The following is a 21,297-nucleotide window of genomic DNA, read 5'->3' as shown; positions in this document are numbered from 1 at the left end:
GACTTCATCACAGGGTACAGGAGGATACAATTTCCACAGTATTTTGATCCCAACCAAACAGGTGCATTGTATTTATTGTTACATAGATAACTAAACATAGGAATATAGCAACAGCCACAGACCATTTAGCCCTTTGAGTCAGACACTCAATGAGATCATGAAATAAAAACAGAAAAGTGCTAGAACAACTCAGTAGATCTGGCAGTATCTGTGGAGGGAAAGAAAAACAGAGTTAACATTTTGAGTCTGATATGACTGCTTATGGATGTCAGTTAAGGCTAACATGACATGACATGAGCAGAACAGCAGTGAAGAATGAGAGAAAAAGCTAAGTACATGTTTATCAGGATCAAGCATTCAAGAGAAGAGTAAGACAAGCAACTGTAGCATGAAAGATGGCAAACAAGACAGCAAGAACTGATATATGTTGTGGTCATGCCCACCAGAATCAGCTGCATTGAGCATATAGCCAGATGACTAACAGCTAAAATCTTAAAGCATGATGGGAAAAGAAGCCAAATTTGTATTGGTGTAAAAGCTGTGGAAAGAATGTGATAACAACTTAATGAGCTAGCCTGCTGAGTAGTCTTGTTGTGGTAAGACCTGTTTAATATGGAACCGCTGCAAATGCTCCTAAACAAAGGGGGAATGGCAAGAATTAGCACAACCACAAGATAGTTACAAACTTAGCTACAGACAGGCCTAACATACAATGAATGGCTGAGGATCCTGGGATTGTATTCAATAGAGTTTAGAAGGTTGAGGAGAGATATAATAAAAACATACAAGATAATGCATGGCTTGGAAATGGTGGATGCTGGGGATTTGTTTCCTTTGGGCAGGGAGACAAGGACCTGTGGACACAGCCTTAGAATTTGAGGGGGAGAATAGAAAAGAGGAGATCTTTCTTCAGCTAGAGAGTGGTGGGTCTGTGAAATTCATTGCCACGGAGCACAGTGGAGGCTGGGACATTAAATGTCTTCAAGGCAGAGATTGATAAATTCTTGATCTCGCAAGGAACTAAGGGCTACAGGGACAGCGCAGGTAAGTGGTGTTGAAATGCCCATCAACCATGATTGAATGGTGGAATGGACTCGATGGACCAAATGACCTTACTTCCACTCCTATGTCTTATGGTCTCACCAACAAAGGAGGGAGAAGTAGCAGTTATATAAGGCAATGTCTAATCAGAGAATTAATGTCTAATGTGGTCATGGTCTGTACAACCCATTTGGTTCACGAATATCCTTTCGAGAAGGAAACCTACCATCCTTACCTGGTCTGACCTGCATGTGACTCCAGACCCACAGTAATGGGGTTGCCTCTTAACCAACCTTTGGACAATTAGAAATGGGTTATAAATGCTGGCCTAGCCAGTGACACCCACATCTGACAAGTGAATTAAACCAAAAATGCAAACAACAGCAGAAACCTGCAGGAAGAATCATTGTGCAAGATGAATCCTCAGCCAGGACTCGATGAGGTGAAGACTCTTCATAGGAAAACTCTGATCAGCTTCGCCTCATTGGGGAGAGTTCCTTAAGTCCAAATTTCTGGATCATATTCTTCTCCTTTATTTATGAATACTCTTTTATTAGTGGATCCAATGTGTTGATCTGCAATTCCAGTTGAACAGAATGGGATTCTGATCCTCAATAAGTAGATTCATGCCAGCTGTACCTCTCATTGATGTTCATCTGAGTTACTGATGCCATGTGGAAGGATGTCCAGACACAGTATGGCAGAAAAGAGGCTCAATCTTGATGAACAGTAAAGACTTATTACACAACCCGCCTCAGGCGACTGACTGTGTGGAGTTTGCATATTCTCCCTGTGTCTGCGTGGGTTTCCTCCCACAGTCCAAAAATGTGCGGGTTAGGTGAATTGGCCATGCTAAATTGCCCGTAGTGTTAGGTGCAGGAGTAAATGTAGGGGAATGGGTCTGGGTGTGTGCGCGTCGGTGTGTGGACTTGTTGGGCCGAAGGGCCTGTTTCCACACTGTAAGTAATCTAATTTTTAAAAAACCCTTAATAGCTAGTTGCATTACATCTTAGACACATGATAATCTCTTAAGTGATATTTGACTCAGCTTAAGGGTAAGTTTGCATTCCTGTTACATACATTGACTCAGACCATGTAAAGACTGCTTAGTATCTGCCAGGATCAGCCCTATGTACCCTGATGGGCAAAGATCAGGGTGTTGGCAAACTCTTTTAGGTTATAACTGCCTCACAGACAGCAACCATCACAAGGCTGACACAATTTACATGAGTCAAGAACCTTCACTCAGGCCTATAAGACCATTAGTCATGGGAGCAGAATTAAGGCCCACCGAGTCTGCTCCACCATTCTATCATGGCTGACAGGTTTTTTTAAAATCAATTTTCCTGTTTTCTCCCTATAACCTTTGATCCCCTTGACAATCAAGAACATATCTATCTCTGTTTTAAATGCACTCAATGATCTGGCTTCCACAGCCTTCTGTGGCAACGAATTCCACAGATTCACCACTCTCTGGCTCGAGAAGTTTCTCCTTATCTCCATTCTAAAAGGTCTTTCATTTCCCCTTAGGCTGTGCCCTTGGGTCCTTGTCTCTCCCAGCAATGGAACCATCTTCCCAAAGCCCACTCTGTCCAGGCCATTCAGTATTCTGCAAGTTTCAATCAGATCCCCCGCATTCTTCTAAACTCCATTGAGTATAGCCCCAGAGTTGTCAAACATTCCTCATATCTTATGCCTTTCATTCCTAGGATCATTCTCGTGAACCTCCTCTAGACACACCCCAGGGTCAGTACATCCTTCCTACAATATGGGGCCCAAACTTGCCCACAATATTCTGAATGTGGTCTGGCCACAGCCTTATAAAGCCTCAGAAGTGCATCACTGTTTTTATATTCTAGTCCTCTCAAGATGAATGACAACATTGTATTTGCCTTCCTAACTAACTGACTCAACCTGCAAGTTTACTTTAAGAGAATTTTAGGCTAGGACTCCCAAATCTTTTTGCACTTCAGATTTCTGAATTTTCTCCCCATTTAGAAAATAGTCCATGCCTCTATTCTTCCCACTAAAGGGCATGACCTCACACTTCCCCACATTGTATTGCATCTGCCATTTCCATGCCCACTCCCCTAACCTGTCCAAATCCTTCTGCAGCCTCCCACCTCCTCAACACTACCTGTCCCTCCACCTATTTTTGTATCATCTGCTAACTTAGCTAGAATGCCATCAGTTCCTTCATCCCAATCATTAATGTATGAAGTGAAAAGTTGTGGTCTCAACACTGACTCTTAGGGAACATCACTAGTCACTGGCTTCCATCCTGAGAAGGACCACTTTATCACAACTCTCTACCTTTGCCAGACAGCTAAATCTCTATCCATTCAAGAACTTGGCCTCTAACACCTTTTATCTTCCTCAGCAGCCTCCTGTGTGGCACCTTATCAAAGGCCTTCTGGAAATCCAGATAGATAACATCCATTGGGTCTCTTTGGTCTAACCTTCTCATTACCACCTCAAAGAATTCTAGCAGATTTGTCAGACATGACCCTGCCCCTCCACCCCCTGCCCCTGATTGATGAAACCATGCTGAATTTGCTCTATTTTACCATTCACTTCCAACTATTCACAAATCTCATCCTTCATAATGGACTCCAAAATCTTACCAACAAATGTGCTCAGACTAATCGGCCTATAATTTCCCATGTTAAACCAGGGGGACACATTAATGGTTTTTCCAGTCCTTTGGAACCCTCCCTGACTCCAGTGATACCTGAAATTCATCACCAAAGCTCCCACTATCTCTTTGACTATCTCCTTCAGAACTCTAGGGTGTAGCCCATCTGGTCCACGTAATTTATCCACTTTCAAACCCTTCCCTTTTTCCAGCACCTTCTCCTTGGTGATGGCCACCATATGCAGCTTTGCCCCCTGACCCTCTTGAATTTTTGCAATATTACTTGTGTCTTTCACCATGAAGACTGATGCGAAGTAATTATTCAGCTCCTCAGCCATTTCTCTGTTCCTCATTACTACTTCTCCTGCATCATTTTCCAGTGGCCCAATGTCCACTTTTGCCTCTCTTTTGCCTTTATATATCTAAAGAAACTCTTGCAATCTTTCTTAATATTACGGGCTATCATACTCTCAGATTTAATATTCTCCCTTCTTATTTCTTTCTTCATTGCTCCCTATTGGTCTTTGCTGAAAATGTGCCGCTGGAAAAGCGCAGCAGGTCAGGCAGCATCCAAGGAGCAAGAGAGTCGACGTTTTGGGTATGAGCCTCCTGAAGAAGGGCTCATGCCCGAAACGTCGACTCTCCTGCTCCTTGGATGCTGCCTGACCTGCTGCGCTTTTCCAGCAACACATTTTCAGCTCTGATCTCCAGCATCTGCAGTCCTCATTTTTTCCCTCTTGGTCTTTGTAGGCTTCACAATCCTTTGGCTTTCCACTGCCCTTCATCACATTATATGCTTTGTTTTGACCTTGATACTATACCTGACTTCCCTAGTCAGCCATGGTTGCCTCATCCTCCTGTACCATACTTCTTTTTCCTTGGGATGAATCTCTGCTGTGTCTCCCGAATTACTCCCAGAAACTCCTGCCATTGCTGTTCCACTGTCTTTCCTGCTCGGCTCCTCTCCCAATCAATTCTCCCCAGCTCCTCCCTCATGCTTCTGTAGTTGCCTTTATTCAGCTGTAATACCCATTATCTCTGATTTTATCTCCTCCCTCTCAAATTGCAGAGCAAATTCTATCATATTATGATCACTGCCTCCTAAGGGTTCCTTCACTGAACCTCCCTTATCAATTCTGCCTCATTGCACATCACTAAATCCAGCATTGCCCGTTCTCTAAGGGACTCCACCACGAGCTGCTCCAAAAAGCCATTTTGTAGACATTCCACAAATTCCTTTTCTTGCAATTCACTACCAAACTGATGTTCCCAGTCCACCTGCATACTGAAATCCACCACGATCATTGTAAACTTGTCTTTCTTACAAGCCTTTCCTATCTCCTGGTGTATGTTATGCCCCAAATCCTGACTAGTGTTTGGAGGCCTGTAGATAACTCCCATTATGGTTTTGTTTTCACCTTTGCAGTTCCTCAGCTCTACTCACACAGATTCTACATCATCTGACCCTACTTTGCTTATTGCTATTGATTTAATTTCATTTTTTTTATGAATAAAGCAACCCCACCTGCCTATCTTTTCGATAGGATGCACATCCTTGGATATTTAGCTCCCAGTCCTAATCTCGCAGCCATGTCTCCGAGATGTCCGCCACATCATACCTGCCAATTTTGATCTGCGCCACAAGCTCATTTACCTTATTTCATATCCTGCGCACAGATACAACACCTTCAAGTTCTGTATTTACCGTCCCTCTTCGCATTATTTGTTTATCCAGTATGTTTGAAGATCGATTCCTAACTCTTTCCAAACACACTATCCTATTGTGTGGAGATTTTAATAACCTCTCCTTAGTTCAGTTAAATCCACCCCCACCTGCTTCCCATTGGTCATTTCCCTTCTTGGAGCTTTAGCTTTCCCTTCAATCCACCCCCACTTCCTAGTTTAAAGTCCTGTTGACCAACCTATTGGTTCAAGTGGAGACCGTCCCAGCGGTATAGTTCCCTCTTGCTCCAATACTGATGCCAGTACCCATGAAAAGGAACCCCTCTTTCCCACGCCACTCTTTTAGCCACGCGTTTAATTTTCCTTATTCTCACATCCCTATGCCAATTTGCACGTGGCTCGGGCAGTAGTCCAGAGATTATGATCCCTGAAGACCTGTTCTTTAATTTGATTTCTAGTTCCTGATAATCCCTGAACAGGTCTTCTTTCCTGGTCTTGCCCTTGTTGCTTGTCCCGGCATGGACCACACCAACTAGATCCTCCCCCTCCCTAATATCCTCTCAAACCAGCCAGAGATGTCCTGTCTTTCATTAACCAAGATAATTCTCATCAGGACATTACATCTGAACATCAAGATTTTTTTAGAATCAGTTCAACTAGTGACAGGTATGTAGCTGGGACAGAGAAATCCTCAACTCAGTGAGTAAGGTAAGTCAGACAGGAATGGGGTGATGGTAAGTCTTGCTGGCATTTTATGCCAGTATCCTTAACGGAGAGAAAAATTCTTGGTTTTACCAATCTTACATGACAAAAAAATTAGTTCCCATTTTAGTGGGTGGTTGTTGACTTCCAGTAATATTACCATAGCATTCCTTCAAAAGAGAATAACAGTTGGAGATACATTGACCCTAATCTTCCAAGTTAAAAATCACACAACACCAGGTTATAGTTTTTAAACTTTGTATACCCCAATCCAACACCGGCATCTCCAAATCATAATCTTCTAAGAGGTGCCATAAATATTAGAGTAAGTATTAGGTGATAACAGTTAATTCCCCAATAGCATATTTTAAACATTTAAAACAGTTTTCCCATCCATGTCACAGCTCTGATGTCAAGTGCATTCGGATCAATTCTGCAATAGATATAATGATGGAGAAGCTATGATCAACACATCGTACCCTCAGCTATGACAATAAATCATGAGAACTCCTGCAATAGGTTCACATTTTGTTCTGCCCTTGGAATGAGCTGGGGAGAGAGTACAGTGAGGGTAAAGAAACAAACAGGAGGAAAGGAAAATTGTTGCATCAAAAAGAACAACTACACTTGAAGATATTCTTGTTCAAGAAGTTTGTAGATGTTAGTCTGCAGTTTCAGATTAAAGTTACATCAGCTGAATACAAACACTGCCATCTTGTGTTCAAATCTGGGATAGTGTATTTAACAATGTATATTTTAAGCTTTTCAATATTTAGCTATTAAAACACTTCAACTCTTTCAGTATTATCACTGTTTTGAAGAGGACAAGAGCACTCAGGCTTCAGTAGAAATGATGTAATTCACGGCTTTTAAATAAATACAAAAGCATTTCAAACAACATTATATTATTATTCAAACAATTGCTGCTCTATTAAAAATAGCTTTATCATATTATGAGAAAGCATACAAATACAATAAAATATTTCAAATGTATTATATTTTCCATCATATCACACTTAAAATCAAACAAATTTCAGCACAATAATGTATCGTTACAATATTGTTCATCTGACATACCACATTTTATAGATGCAGTGTCTCATTAAAAGTTGAATTTTTAAAAACTTAAAGTTATCTTAGAAGACAGAGGGTGATGGTGGAGGGTTGATTTTCAGACTGTAGGCCTGTGACCAGTGGAGTGCCACAAGGATCGGTGCTGGGTCCTATACTTTTTGCCATTTATATAAATGATTTGGATGCGAGCATAAGAGGTATAGTTAGTAAGTTTGCAGATTACACCAAAATTGGAGGTGTAGTGGACAACAAAGAGGGTTACCTCAGATTACAACAGGATCTGGGCCAGATGGGCCAATGGGCTGAGGAGTGGCAGATGGAGTTCAATTCAGATAAATGCGAGGTGCTGCATTTTGGGAAAGCAAATCTTAGCAGGACTTATACACTGCTGCAAATGTGTTGCTGGTCAAAGCACAGCAGGTTAGGCAGCATCTCAGGAATAGAGAATTCGACGTTTCGAGCATAAGCCCTTCATCAGGAATAAGAGAGAGAGAGCCAAGCAGGCTGAGATAAAAGGTAGGGAGGAGGGACTAGGGGGAGGGGCGATGGAGGTGGGATAGGTGGAAGGAGGTCAAGGTGAGGGTGATAGGCCGGAGTGGGGTGGGGGCGGAGAGGTCAGGAAGAGGATTGCAGGTTAGGAGGGCGGTGCTGAGTTGAGGGAACCGACTGAGACAAGGTGGGGGGAGGGGAAATGAGGAAGCTGGAGAAATCTGAATTCATACCTTGTGGTTGGAGGGTTCCCAGGCGGAAGATGAGGCGCTCCTCCTCCAGCCGTCGTGTAGTTGTGTTCTGCCGGTGGAGGAGTCCAAGGACCTGCATGTCCTCGGTGGAGTGGGAGGGGGAGTTAAAGTGTTGAGCCACGGGGTGATTGGGTTGGTTGGTTCGGGCGGCCCAGAGGTGTTCTCTGAAGCATTCCGCAAGTAAGCGGCCTGTCTCACCAATATAGAGGAGGCCACATCGGGTGCAGCGGATGCAATAGATGATGTGTGTGGAGGCCTCCTACCCGCCCTTGACCTCTTTATAGCCAACTGCCGCCGTGACATCAACCGACTCAACCTGTCCACCCCTCTCACCCACTCCAACCTCTCACCCTCAGAACGTGCAGCCCTCCACTCCCTCCGCTCCAATCCCAACCTCACCATCAAACCCGCAGACAAGAGAGGCGCGGTGGTAGTTTGGCGCACTGACCTGTACACCGCTGAAGCCAAACGCCAGCTCGCGGACGCCTCCTCTTATCGCCCCCTTGACCACGACCCCACCTCCCACCACCAAACCATCATCTCCCAGACCATCCAGGACCTCATCACCTCAGGGGATCTCCCATCCACCGCCTCCAACCTCATAGTCCCACAACCCCGCACCGCCCGTTTCTACCTCCTGCCCAAAATCCACAAACCTGCCTGCCCCGGCCGACCCATTGTCTCAGCCTGCTCCTGCCCCACCGAACTCATCTCCCAATACCTCGACACGGTCCTGTCCCCTTTAGTCCAAGAACTCCCCACCTACGTTCGGGACACCACCCACGCCCTCCACCTCCTCCAGGATTTTCGCTTCCCCGGTCCCCAACGCCTTATTTTCACTATGGACATCCAGTCCCTGTACACCTCCATCCCCCATCACGAAGGACTCAAAGCCCTCCGCTTCTTCCTTTCCCGCCGCACTAACCAGTACCCTTCCACTGACACCCTCCTTCGACTGACTGAACTGGTCCTCACCCTGAATAACTTCTCTTTTCAATCCTCCCACTTCCTCCAAACTAAAGGAGTTGCCATGGGCACCCGCATGGGCCCCAGCTATGCCTGCCTCTTCGTAGGATATGTGGAACAGTCCATCTTCCGCAACTACACTGGCACCACCCCCCACCTTTTCCTCCGCTACATCGATGACTGTATCGGCGCTGCCTCGTGCTCCCACGAGGAGGTTGAACAGTTCATCAACTTTACTAACACCTTCCATCCCGACCTGAAATTCACCTGGACTGTCTCAGACTCCTCCCTCCCCTTCCTAGACCTTTCCATTTCTATCTTGGGCGACCGACTCAACACAGACATCTATTATAAACCGACTGACTCCCACAGCTACCTGGACTACACCTCCTCCCACCCTGCCCCCTGTAAAAACGCCATCCCATATTCCCAATTCCTTCGTCTCCGCCGCATCTGCTCCCAGGAGGACCAATTCCAACACCGCACAACCCAGATGGCCTCCTTCTTCAAGGACCGCAGATTCCCCCCAGACGTGATCGACGATGTCCTCCACCGCATCTCCTCCACTTCCCGCTCCTCCGCCCTTGAGCCCCGCTCCTCCAACCGCCACCAAGACAGAACCCCACTGGTTCTCACCTACCACCCCACCAACCTGCGCATACAACGTATTATCCGCCGCCCTTTCCGCCACCTCCAAACGGACCCCACCACCAAGGATATATTTCCCTCCCCTCCCCTATCAGCGTTCCGCAAGGACCACTCCCTTCGTGACTCCCTTGTCAGATCCACACCCCCCACCAACCCAACCTCCACCCCCGGCACCTTCCCCTGCAACCGCAGGAAATGTAAAACTTGCGCCCACACCTCCACACTCACTTCCCTCCAAGGCCCCAAGGGATCCTTCCATATCCGCCACAAGTTCACCTGTACCTCCACACACATCATCTATTGCATCCGCTGCACCCGATGTGGCCTCCTCTATATTGGTGAGACAGGCCGCTTACTTGCGGAACGCTTCAGAGAACACCTCTGGGCCGCCCGAACCAACCAACCCAATCACCCCGTGGCTCAACACTTTAACTCCCCCTCCCACTCCACCGAGGACATGCAGGTCCTTGGACTCCTCCACCGGCAGAACACAACTACACGACGGCTGGAGGAGGAGCGCCTCATCTTCCGCCTGGGAACCCTCCAACCACAAGGTATGAATTCAGATTTCTCCAGCTTCCTCATTTCCCCTCCCCCCACCTTGTCTCAGTCGGTTCCCTCAACTCAGCACCGCCCTCCTAACCTGCAATCCTCTTCCTGACCTCTCCGCCCCCACCCCACTCCGGCCTATCACCCTCACCTTGACCTCCTTCCACCTATCCCACCTCCATCGCCCCTCCCCCTAGTCCCTCCTCCCTACCTTTTATCTCAGCCTGCTTGGCTCTCTCTCTCTTATTCCTGATGAAGGGCTTATGCTCGAAACGTCGAATTCTCTATTCCTGAGATGCTGCCTAACCTGCTGTGCTTTGACCAGCAACACATTTGCAGCTGTGATCTCCAGCATCTGCAGACCTCATTTTTTACTCGAGGACTTATACACTTAATGGTAAGGTCCTAGGGAGTGTTGCTGAACAAAGAGACATTGGAGTGCAGGTTCATAGTTCCTTCAAAGTGGAGTCGCAGGTAGCTAGGGTAGTGAAGAAGGCATTTGGTATGCTTTCCTTTATTGGTCAGAGTACTGAGTACAGGGAGGTCATGTTGCAGCTGTACAGGACATTGGTTAGATCATTGTTGGAATATTGCGTGCAATTCTGGTCTCCTTCCTATCGGAAAGATGTTGTGAAACTTGAAAGGGCTCAGAAAAGATTTACAAGGATGTTGCCAGGTTTGGAGGATTTGAGCTATAGGGAGAGGCTGAACAGGCTGGGGCTGTTTTCCTTGGAGAGTCAAAGGCTGAGGGGTGACCTTATAGAGGTTTACAAAATTATGAGGGGCATGGATAGAATAAATAGACAAGGTATTTTCCCTGGGCTTGGGGAGTCCAGAACTAGAGGGTGTAGGTATAGGGTAAGAGGGGAAAGATATAAAAGAGACCTAAGGGGCAACTTTTTCACACAGAGGGTGGTATGGTGTGTGGAATGAGCTGCCAGAGGAAGTGGTGGAGGCTAGTACAATTGCACCATTTGAAAGGCACTTGGATGGGTATATGAACAGGAAGGGTTTGGAGGGATATGGGCCGGCTACTGGCAGCTGGGACTAGATTGGGTTGGGATATCTGGTCAGCATGGACGGGTTGCACCGAAGCATTTGTTTTTGTGCTGTACATCTCTATGACTCTATATTCTTTTCAGAGGATCAAGAAAAATAACATAAGGAAAATCACTATTCTGTAATAATATATACAAACCCCCAATCCTGAATCTTTGCAAACTGTAGGTGCCCATTAGAGATCAGTGCAGGAGTATACTATGTAGCTTTTCAAACCTGCTTTGCTCCCACATGCCTGATCTTGGCCTTCATTTCCACTTTCTCACTCCTTTACACTCTTTTCATTCTCTGAGAGACCAAAACCCTGTCTGTTCCAATATTGTATATATGGCATCAAGTGCCTCGGAGTGACGATAACTGACACTCTGTCCTGGCCTTGCCATGTACATGCAACAGTCAAGAAGGCACAACACTTCTTATCCCTCAAGCAAATTAGGAAATTCAACATGTCCAAAAAAACCCTCATCAACTTTTATAGATGCACCATAGAAAGCTTACTGCCCTGGTGCATAGCTGCCTGGTATGGCAACTGCTCTGCCTAGAACTACATGAAACTACAGAAGATGTGTGCGCAGCCCAGACCCATCATAAAAGCCAACCTTCCATCCACAGACTCCATATACCCTTCTCATTGCCGCAGAAAGACTGCCAACATCAAAGTCCCATCCCAGCCCAGTAATGCTTTCCTACAACCTCTTCTGTCAGACAGAAGATACAGAAACTTGAACACATGCACCAACAGGTTCAAGAACAGCTTCTTCCCTGCCATTATCAGACTGATGAATGGACTCTCTAACTTCAAATAAAAGTTGATCTTGCCTCGCACACATCCTGTGCGGTGTAACCAACCTGCCTCACTCTGCCGAAGGTTTTTCCCCCTATGATTTGTATGTCCTTGCTTACTATGATCTGCCGGTACTGCTCACAAACAAAGCTTTTCACTGTACTTAGGTACACATAACAATAAATCAAATCATTGAACAATGAAACATCGACAACCTGGGGTAGAAAATTCCAATGACCTTTGGGAAAGAAATCTCTCCTCAACTCCATTCTCGATGATTGTTCTCTTATTCTGAAGTTGTAATTCCATCATTTAGATTCCCCAGCAAGCACAAACAATCTCTCAGTGTCTATCCTGTCAAGTGCCTTCAGATCTTATGTTGCAAGGGCACTATTTTTTATTTCCAATAACTCCAAAGGATATAGACCTGATGTGCTCATCCTCTCATCAATCCAATCTAGAGAACGTTCTCTGTATCAACTCCAAAGCATGTTTTTTTTCCCCAATATGGAGACCAAAAACGAATTCCAAGTGTAATTTTTTTTAAGTTGCAAACATTTCAATTTGCTTTAAGACATGACCACTTTTACTCTGACTCCCATGTACAAATTCAATTCAAGCTGATGGCAATTGCAATCTGTTACTTTTTAAGAAGGTACAAGGTCCTCAAATTGAATCTCAAGAAAGTATAAAATTACATTATTCTGAATCATATGATCTCAATTACAATATCCATCAGCTTAGCTGGTGTGTTCAATATGATGCAAATGCAATTTCAAAGTCAAGTGCAAGATTCCTTTTCCAGAGAATTGTCTTCACTACCTCTCCAACATCAAATGTTTAAAAAGCCTGTTACACTCCATCTGTTTTGGTACTGCTGTGATGTTCTGTCCATGTTTCTTTATCTGTGTCACAGTTTCCTTACTGTTGTATACTCTGGAATTCCCCTGGAACATCTTTTCTCAGTTTCAAAAGGTTCTTAGAACTAGCCTTAGTCATGTCTCCAACTTCTCCTAAACCTCTATTAGTGCCTGACCACACACTTGGTAAAGTTCACTGAGGCTTTCACAATATTGAATATGCTTTGTAAATGCATGTTCAAGTAAGGAATATTCTCCACTCAACAGGACTATAGTATAATGGAGACTTGAAGCTGAATCTGATCCCCTAAAAAAAGTAGCTAAATCTGCCAATTCCCTTTTGTGGACTATTGTCACATTTAGCACAATATTGAAAATTCAGAGTTGAGATAACTAAAGGTGAGGGAAGAACAATTTAACCAAGTGTGATAATAGGATCCTAAAAATTAAAGTCAATGAAAATTGTGAGGGAAGTGGGTAGGGCAGGTTCTGCTGATTGGAGTCAAATCTGCAAAAAAATAGTTGTTGAGGCTTTTGGATTCAAAAATCTCAGTCCTAAATCATCATTGCAGTAGTGTCCTCTGTCCAACAATCTCCTGTTACTTCATCAATAAACATTCCTCGATCGTAACTCTAGCTATTGATTATTGCACCATGTTCATAGACAGGGACTGCCATAGTGTTAAGGGTTTAGATGGAGAGGAATTCGTTAAGTGTGTACAAGACAATTTTCTGATTCAGTATGTGGATGTACCTATTTGAGAAGGTGCAAAACTCAACCTACACTTGGGAAATAAGGCAGGACAGGTCTCTGAGGTGTCAGTGGGGGAGCACTTTGGGGCCAGCGACCATCTAATTCTATTAGATTTAAAATAATGATGGAAAAGGATAGACCAGATCTAAAAGTTAAAGTTCTAAATTGGAGAAAGGCCAATTTTGACGGTATTAGGCAAGAACTTTCGAAAGCTGATTGGGGGCAGATGTTTACAGGTAAAGGGACGGCTGGAAAATGGGAAACCTTCAAAAATGAGTGAACAAGAATCCAGAGAAAGTATATTCCTGTCAGGGTGAAAGGAAAGGCTGGTAGGTATAGGGAATGCTGGATGACTAAAGAAATTCAGCGTTTGGTTCAGAAAAAGAAGGAAGCGTATGTATAGACAGGATAGATCGAGTGAATCCTAGAAACGTATAAAGGAAGTAGGAGTATACTTAAGTGGGAAATCAGGAGGTCAAAAAGGGGACATGAGATAGCTTTGACAAATAGAATTAAGGAGAACCCAAAGAGTTTTTACAAATATATTAAGGACAAAAGGGTAACTAGGGAGAGAATAGGGCCCCTCAAAGATCAGCAAAGCGTCCTTTGTTAGAACTGCAGAAAATGGGGGAGATACTAAATGAATATTTTGCATAAGTATTTACTGTGGAAAAGGATATGGAAGATATAGTCTGTAGGGAAATAGATGGTGACATCTTGCAAAATGTCCATACTACAGAGGAGGAAGTGCTGGAAGTCATGAAACTGGTAAAGGTGGATAAATCCCCAGGACCTGATCAGGTGTACCCGAGAACTCAGTGGAAAGCTAGAGAAGTGATTGCTGGGCCTGTTGCTGAGTTATTTGTATCATCGATAGTCACAGGTGAGGTACCGGAAGACTGGAGGTTGGCAAACGTGGTGCCACTGTCTAAGAAGAGTAGTAAAGACAAGCCAGGGAACTATAGACTGGTGAGCCTGACCTCAGTAGTAGGCAAGTTGTTGGAGGGAATCCTGAGGGACAGTATGTACATGTATTTGGAAAGGCAAGGACTGATTAGGGATAGTCAACATGGTTTTGTGCTTGTGAAATCATGTCTCACAAATTTGATTGAGTTTTTTGAGGAAGTAACAAAGAGGATTGATGAGGACAGAGCAGTATATGTGATCTTAATGGACTTCATAAAGGCGTTCGACATGGTTCCCCATGGGAGACTGGTTAGCCAGGTTAGATCTCAAGGACTGAAAATGTGTTGCTGGAAAAGCGCAGCAGGTCAGGCAGCATCCAAGGAGCAGGAGAATCGACGTTTTGGGCATGAGCCCTTCTTCAGGAATCAAGGATCTCAAGGAATAAAGGGAGGACTAGCCCTTTGGATAAAGAACTGGCTCAAAGGTAGAAGACAGAGGGTGGTGGAGGGTTGTTTTTCAGACTGGAGGCCTACGACCAGTGGAGTGCCACAAGGATTGGTGCTGGGTTCTCTACTTTTTGTCATTTACATAAATGATTTGGATGCGCGTATAAGAGATAGTTAGTAAGTTTGCAGATTACACCAAAATTGGAGGTGAAGTAGACAGCGAAGAAAGTTACCTCAGATCACAACAGGATCTTGACCAGATGGGCCAATGGCTGAGAAGTGGCAGATGGAGTTCAATTCAGATAAATGCGAGGTGCTGCATTTTGGGAAAGCAAATCTTAGCAGGACTTATACACTTAATGGTAAGGTCCTAGGGAGTGTTGCTGAACAAAGAGACCTTGGAGTGCAGGTTCATAGCTCCTTGAAAGTGGAGTCACAGGTAGATAGGATAGTGAAGAAGGCATTTGGTATGCTTTCCTTTATTGGTCAGAGTATTGAGTACAGAATTGGGAGGTCAAGTTGCAGCTGTACAGGACATTGGTTGGAATATTGCGTGCAATTCTGGTCTCCTTCCTATTGGAAAGATGCTGTGAAAGTTGAAAGGGTTCAAAAAAGATTTACAAGGATGTTGCCAGGGTTGGAGGAGTTGAGCTACAGGGAGAGGCTGAACAGGCTGGGGCTGTTTTCCCTGGAGCGTCGGAGGCTGAGGGGTGACCTTATAGAGGTTAACAAAATTATAAGGGGCATGGATAGGGTAAATAGGCAAAGTCTTTTCCCTGGGATCGGGGAGTCCAGAACTAGAGGGCATAGTTTTAGGCTGAGGGGAAAGATATAAAAGGGACCTAAGGGGCAACCTTTTCACACAGAGGGTGGTACGTGTATGGAATGAGCTGCCAGAGGATGTGGTGGAGGCTGGTACAATTGCAACATTGAAGAGGCATTTGGATGGGTATATGAATCCGAAGGGTTTGGAGGGATATTGGTCGGGTTCTGGCAGGTGGGTCTAGATTGGGTTGGGATATCAGGTTGGCATGGACGGGTTGGACCAAAAGGTCTGTTTCCATGCTGTACATCTCTATAACTCTATGATTCCTTAGATACTGAATCAGTTCATATCCATATGCAGCAAGACCCAGTAAATATCCAGGCTTGGCCTGGTAAGTGAAAAGTAACATTCACGCCCCACAAGTGCTGGGCATTGAGCATCCCAACAAGGGAGAATCTAACTATTGCTCTTGACATTCAATGAATTTACCATTGCTGAATCTTCCATAATCAAATTCTGGGGTAACGTTGACCAGAAATTGAACTTAGAGTAAAAAGTGAGGTCTGCAGATGCTGGAGATCAGAGCTGAAAATGTGTTGCTGGTTAAAGCACAGCAAGTTAGGCAGCATCCAAGGAACAAGAAATTCGACGTTTTGGGCCAGAGCCCTTCATCAGGAATTCATTCCTGATGAAGGGCTCTGGCCCGAAACGTCGAATTTCCTGTTCCTTGGATGCTGCTTAACCTGCTGTGCTTTAACCAGCAACACATTTTCAGCTCAGAAATTGAACTTAACCAGTCATATAAACTGTTTATCACCTACAAGGTACAATTCAGAATTCTCGTTGAATGTTCTCCAATTTCTGTTGGGAGTGCAGACCCAACAACACTCAGTGTTTCAGCCATCTAAGACGAAGCAGCTTATTTCATCAAACACCATCCACCACCTTTAACATTCACTCCCTCCGTCATTGATACGCAGTTGCAACAATTTGCACCATGTACAAGACGCACTACAGCAATTCAAAACTCCTTTGATGATACCTTCAAAAGCTATGACCTCTACCATGCAGCAATACAAGGATAGAGGACATGTGGGAACAGCACCACATCCATGTTATGCTCCAAGCTACCCATTTATCTTGATTTGGAAATATTATGCCATACCTTCACGGTCACGAAATTCTGAAGCACTTTCTTAACAGTGCTGTGAGTGTACCTACATGTCATGGACCATAGTGATTTAAGGTAGTGTTAATGAGACATTGACAATAAATGCTGCCATTTCCAGTGACATACTTATCCCAACAACAGATGTTAAAATTATTGCCTTTTATTTTCCATGATCGGTAAATAATAATGTTAAGAAATTGGATTTTAAGAAACATCATGTGTAAATATCAAAGATAAATGTGAAAGACTAACCTTTTAAAGAAGAAAAACTTGCACTAATGTGGCACTAATTCAGAATTTATTGTAACATAATGTAATTTTTTAAAAATTCATAGGTATCTCCAGGGATTAGAAATTTGAATAAGATTTTAAAGACTGCAATGTTGAATGTTTTAAATAAATCAAATCATCTAACATTCATGAAGTGGCAATGATGATGAAAACTGAACATAATTAGATCTGGATGACAGCACTCAATCTTTAACACACCTGTCATAAATAATCAATATCCCACTGAATTAGGCCAACGAGGTATGCATTTTAATTAAAATAAATCTGAAAAAGGGTGCTGATTACATATTTTATTATTCATTCAACGTTGGTCTCCTCTGAAGTGGAAATTGTGTTTCATTTATCTCCTGGTAGTATTCTATTTTTGAAATTTAAAAAGGATAGGTCTGCTTAGTAACTATCGGATCAAACGTGAAAAGGAATTCCTAACACTTGAAAGTGTTCAACAAAATAGACTTACATTTATATAGTTTGTTTCTCAAAAGATGCTTTGATGACTCAAAGCATTTTACAGTCAAAACGTGTGGTGCTAGAAAAGCACATCCGGTCTGACAGCATCCAAGGAGCAGGACAGTCGACGTTTCGAGCACGAACTCTTCATTAGGAACACATTCCTCATGAAGAGCTTATGCTCGAAACATCGATTCTCCTGTTCCTCGGATGCTCCCAGACCGGATGTGCTTTTCCAGCACGACACTTTTCAACTCTGATCTCTAGCATCTGCAATGCTCACTTACTCCTCCTTGAAGTACTTCACAGCCAATGAAGTAGGTTTGAAATGTTGCCACAGCAGAGTGCAGGAAAAGCATTGGATTTACACTCAGCAAAACTTCCACTACTAGCAATGATAATGACAAATCAGACAGTATGATTTTATGATGTTGATTAAGGGATTGACATTGGCCAGGAGACGAGAGATACATTTCTACAAATTTATCAATTGGTATTATGGAGTTTTTGACTACATCTGAAAGGGCAGACAAGGTCATGGTTTAACACTTCAAAAAGACTGCAGTTCCAGCAATGTAGCACTCCTTCCGAACTGCACTGTTGTATCAGCTTTGAATTTTGTGTTCAAGTCCAAGGCTGAGATATTCCAAGGAGTCACGAACACGGTTGGATTGAGTGTCTGTGTGTGTCTGTGTCTGTCTGTGGGTATGATAAAAGGGATGAGGAAGAGTGTTAATCGATTGACAGAGAGGGTGAGAGAGAGAGAGAAAGGGGGTTTGAGAGAGAGAGAGAGAGAGAGAGAGAGAGAGGGGGCAGGTGAGAGAGAAAAACTACATTACAGAGAGTTATATCCCATTATCTGTATAGCTTAGGTTAAAAGAAAAATACTCTGGAGGCGATAAAATCTGAAACAAAATAAAGAAATTGTTTTATATGCTCAACTGGTTAGACAGAACCTGTGCAGAAAGAATCAGTATTAACATGTAAGGCCAATGCCTAATCATCAAGGGGATGTAAGAGGTTTTAATGGTATTTTGCTTTTGACTCAAGTTAAACTGACAGTATCATGAAATTCTAGGCAAATTCAAACCTGGTCAAGTTTCTGAGTTCAGAGGTTCTGGGTTCAGATCCCATTCAAGGGCAGTAACCACTGGAGTAGCACATTAAAATCCTGTGGAATACCGGAGAGCTCAATGGGCTTACCTGGAGAATTGACGATTCTGATGTCTCATTCTCCTGCTCGGAAAACGCTCCAATAAAACAGCTTAACATTACGGAATTCAGAGGGTTCCGCTTCCATTAAAGTAATAGTTACCCAGAAAAGTTAGAAAATTAGAAACCTTGTTTTTATCTATCAACCGCACCCAAACAATTGGTGGCCGATGAGCATTCAACAGTCATTTGGGACTGGAATGGTAAAATCCCAAGTGCTAGCCAGAGAACATAAGAACAAGGAGTAGGAGTCAGTCATCTGGTACTTTATGGGACAAAAGTGGGGACTGCAGATGCTGAAAATTAGAGTCTAGATTAGAGTAGTGCTGGAAAAGCACAGCAGGCCAGGCAACATCCGAGGAGCAGGAAAATCGATGTTTCAAGCAAAAGAAATTTTCCTCATGAAGGACTTTTGCCCAAAACATCGATTTTCCTGCTCCTCAGATGTTGCATGACCAGCTGTGATTTTCCAGCACCATTCTAATTTGACATCTGGCCCTTTGAGCCTGCTCTGCCATCAATAAGATCATGACTCGTATTTTTGTGGCCTTAGTTCCACTTAGCTCAGCAGGGTCACAGAGGAGGCCGTGATTGTTGTCTCACTCCAAATCCCAGAATACAGCATTGCCAATGGGAAGGGACAGAGTCAGGGAGGGAGGGGATATTTGGGGGGGGAGGGGGAGTGGTCAGTACAGGGACTGAGCTGTACCTCCATACTCAATGTTCGGTCATTAAATCGTGCGGTAATTTCCCAATGACATCATAGAGATTCCTTACTTTCAAAACTTCTTGGTGTCTACAGAGATCATAATAAATTGAAAGCTCGCCTAGAATCTCTAAACCAAAAAAGCAAAACAGAATTGAGAAGTGTGGTACTGGAAAAGCACAGTAGGCCAGGCAGCATCAGAGGAGCAGTGGAATGGACATTTCAGGCATAAGTCCTTCATCAGGAACATGGAGTGGGGGGGACAGTAGCTGGGAAGGCAAGAGGTGGGTGCAGGTGGGGGTGATGGTGATAGGTGAGAGCGGACAGGTGGGACCGTTCAAGAGAGCAATGCTAAATTTGAGGGTTGGATCTGGGATGAGGAGATGAAGAAACTGGTGAATCGATGTTCATGCCGTGTGATTTGAGGGTCCCAAGGTGGAAGGTGAAGCATTCTTCCTCCAGACATCAGATAGCTAGGATTTGGCGGTAGAGGTGGCCCAGGACTTGGACGTTCTTAGAGGAGCTGGAGAGGGAATTGAAGTGGTCAGGCACAGGGTGTTGGGGTTGCTTAGTGTGTGTCCCCCAAAAATGTTGTCTCAAACATTCTACGAATTGGTGTCCTGTCTCCCCAAAGTGGAGGAGACCATATCGAAGCAACTGTCCAGACTTAATTCATATTATAAATTGAATTAGATTTATCACATGTACTCAGAGGAGTACAGTGAAAAGTTTGCATGCCGTCACTTAACAGCACCACCTTAGGTTCACAGATACCTAGGCACACAGCATGGAAACCGACCCTTCAGTCAACCAGTCTATACCAACGATAATCATGTGCTATTTCTGGATTTTAAAATGAGACCACATCTGAATGCTTCACGTTCCATGAAACAATTTCAAATGAGAGCATTAGGGTTGTCACTGAGGTGCTGACCAATATTAATTTCTGAATCAGCATTAGAGAAAGATTGAGTAAAAAGTGAGGTCTGCAGATGCTGGAGATCAGAGCTGAAAATGTGTTGCTGGTTAAAGGACAGCAGGTCAGGCAGCATCCAAGGAACAGGAAATTCGACGTTTCGGGCCGGAGCCCTTCATCCTGATGAAGGGCTCCGGCCCGAAACGTCGAATTTCCTGTTCCTTGGATGCTGCCTGACTTGCTGTGCTTTAACCAGCAACACATTTTCAGCTTAGAGAAAGATTGCCCAATCTTTGTGAGAGTTTGCAGCACAAACATTGCCTGTCATGCCTTCTGCATTACAGCAGTAATTAAACTTCAAAAGTATTTGTTTGGGTAAAGCACTGAAACAGGCTGTTGGTCATGAAAAGCACTGTGTGAATGCAAGTGTTTCTTTTAAGACACTCTAATGCTGACCTTTGACCCATCATTGTAATTTGTCTGAACTTCTATTTGCACAACTGAGTGTCATACTTTGTTAGCTAAACACACTCACAAGACTCTATCAAACGGTGTATCAACATAAACATGTATCTATATAACAATTTTGATACAACATACTCTGATAGATCAATTAATTAATATGCCTATGCAATCCTCACTCCTTTTCTTGAGGGACAAATGTGGAGGTGGCCCCTTAAATGGTTTGACAGCAGAAAGATTGAACAGGCAAGTAGTCCCATCATAACATTTGGGATCAGAATCTAGAAATGGTGCCAATGTTGAAGAATCCTTTAAAAGATGACTCTGCCCAATGCCTTCAGCTTCCCCAATACTTTAAATAAAGGAAATCTTCGCTCATACAGTATTGGATGTCCAATAAATGGTCTGATCATTAAGAGTCAGTCAAGAGTAGGAGAAAATCATACAGGGACCTGAACATGGTGCATTATGGTGAG

The sequence above is a fragment of the Hemiscyllium ocellatum genome, chromosome 6 (genome assembly GCF_020745735.1).
Source record: "Hemiscyllium ocellatum isolate sHemOce1 chromosome 6, sHemOce1.pat.X.cur, whole genome shotgun sequence".
Classification (NCBI taxonomy): Eukaryota; Metazoa; Chordata; class Chondrichthyes; order Orectolobiformes; family Hemiscylliidae; genus Hemiscyllium; species Hemiscyllium ocellatum.
This window is presented reverse-complemented; position numbering follows the sequence as displayed.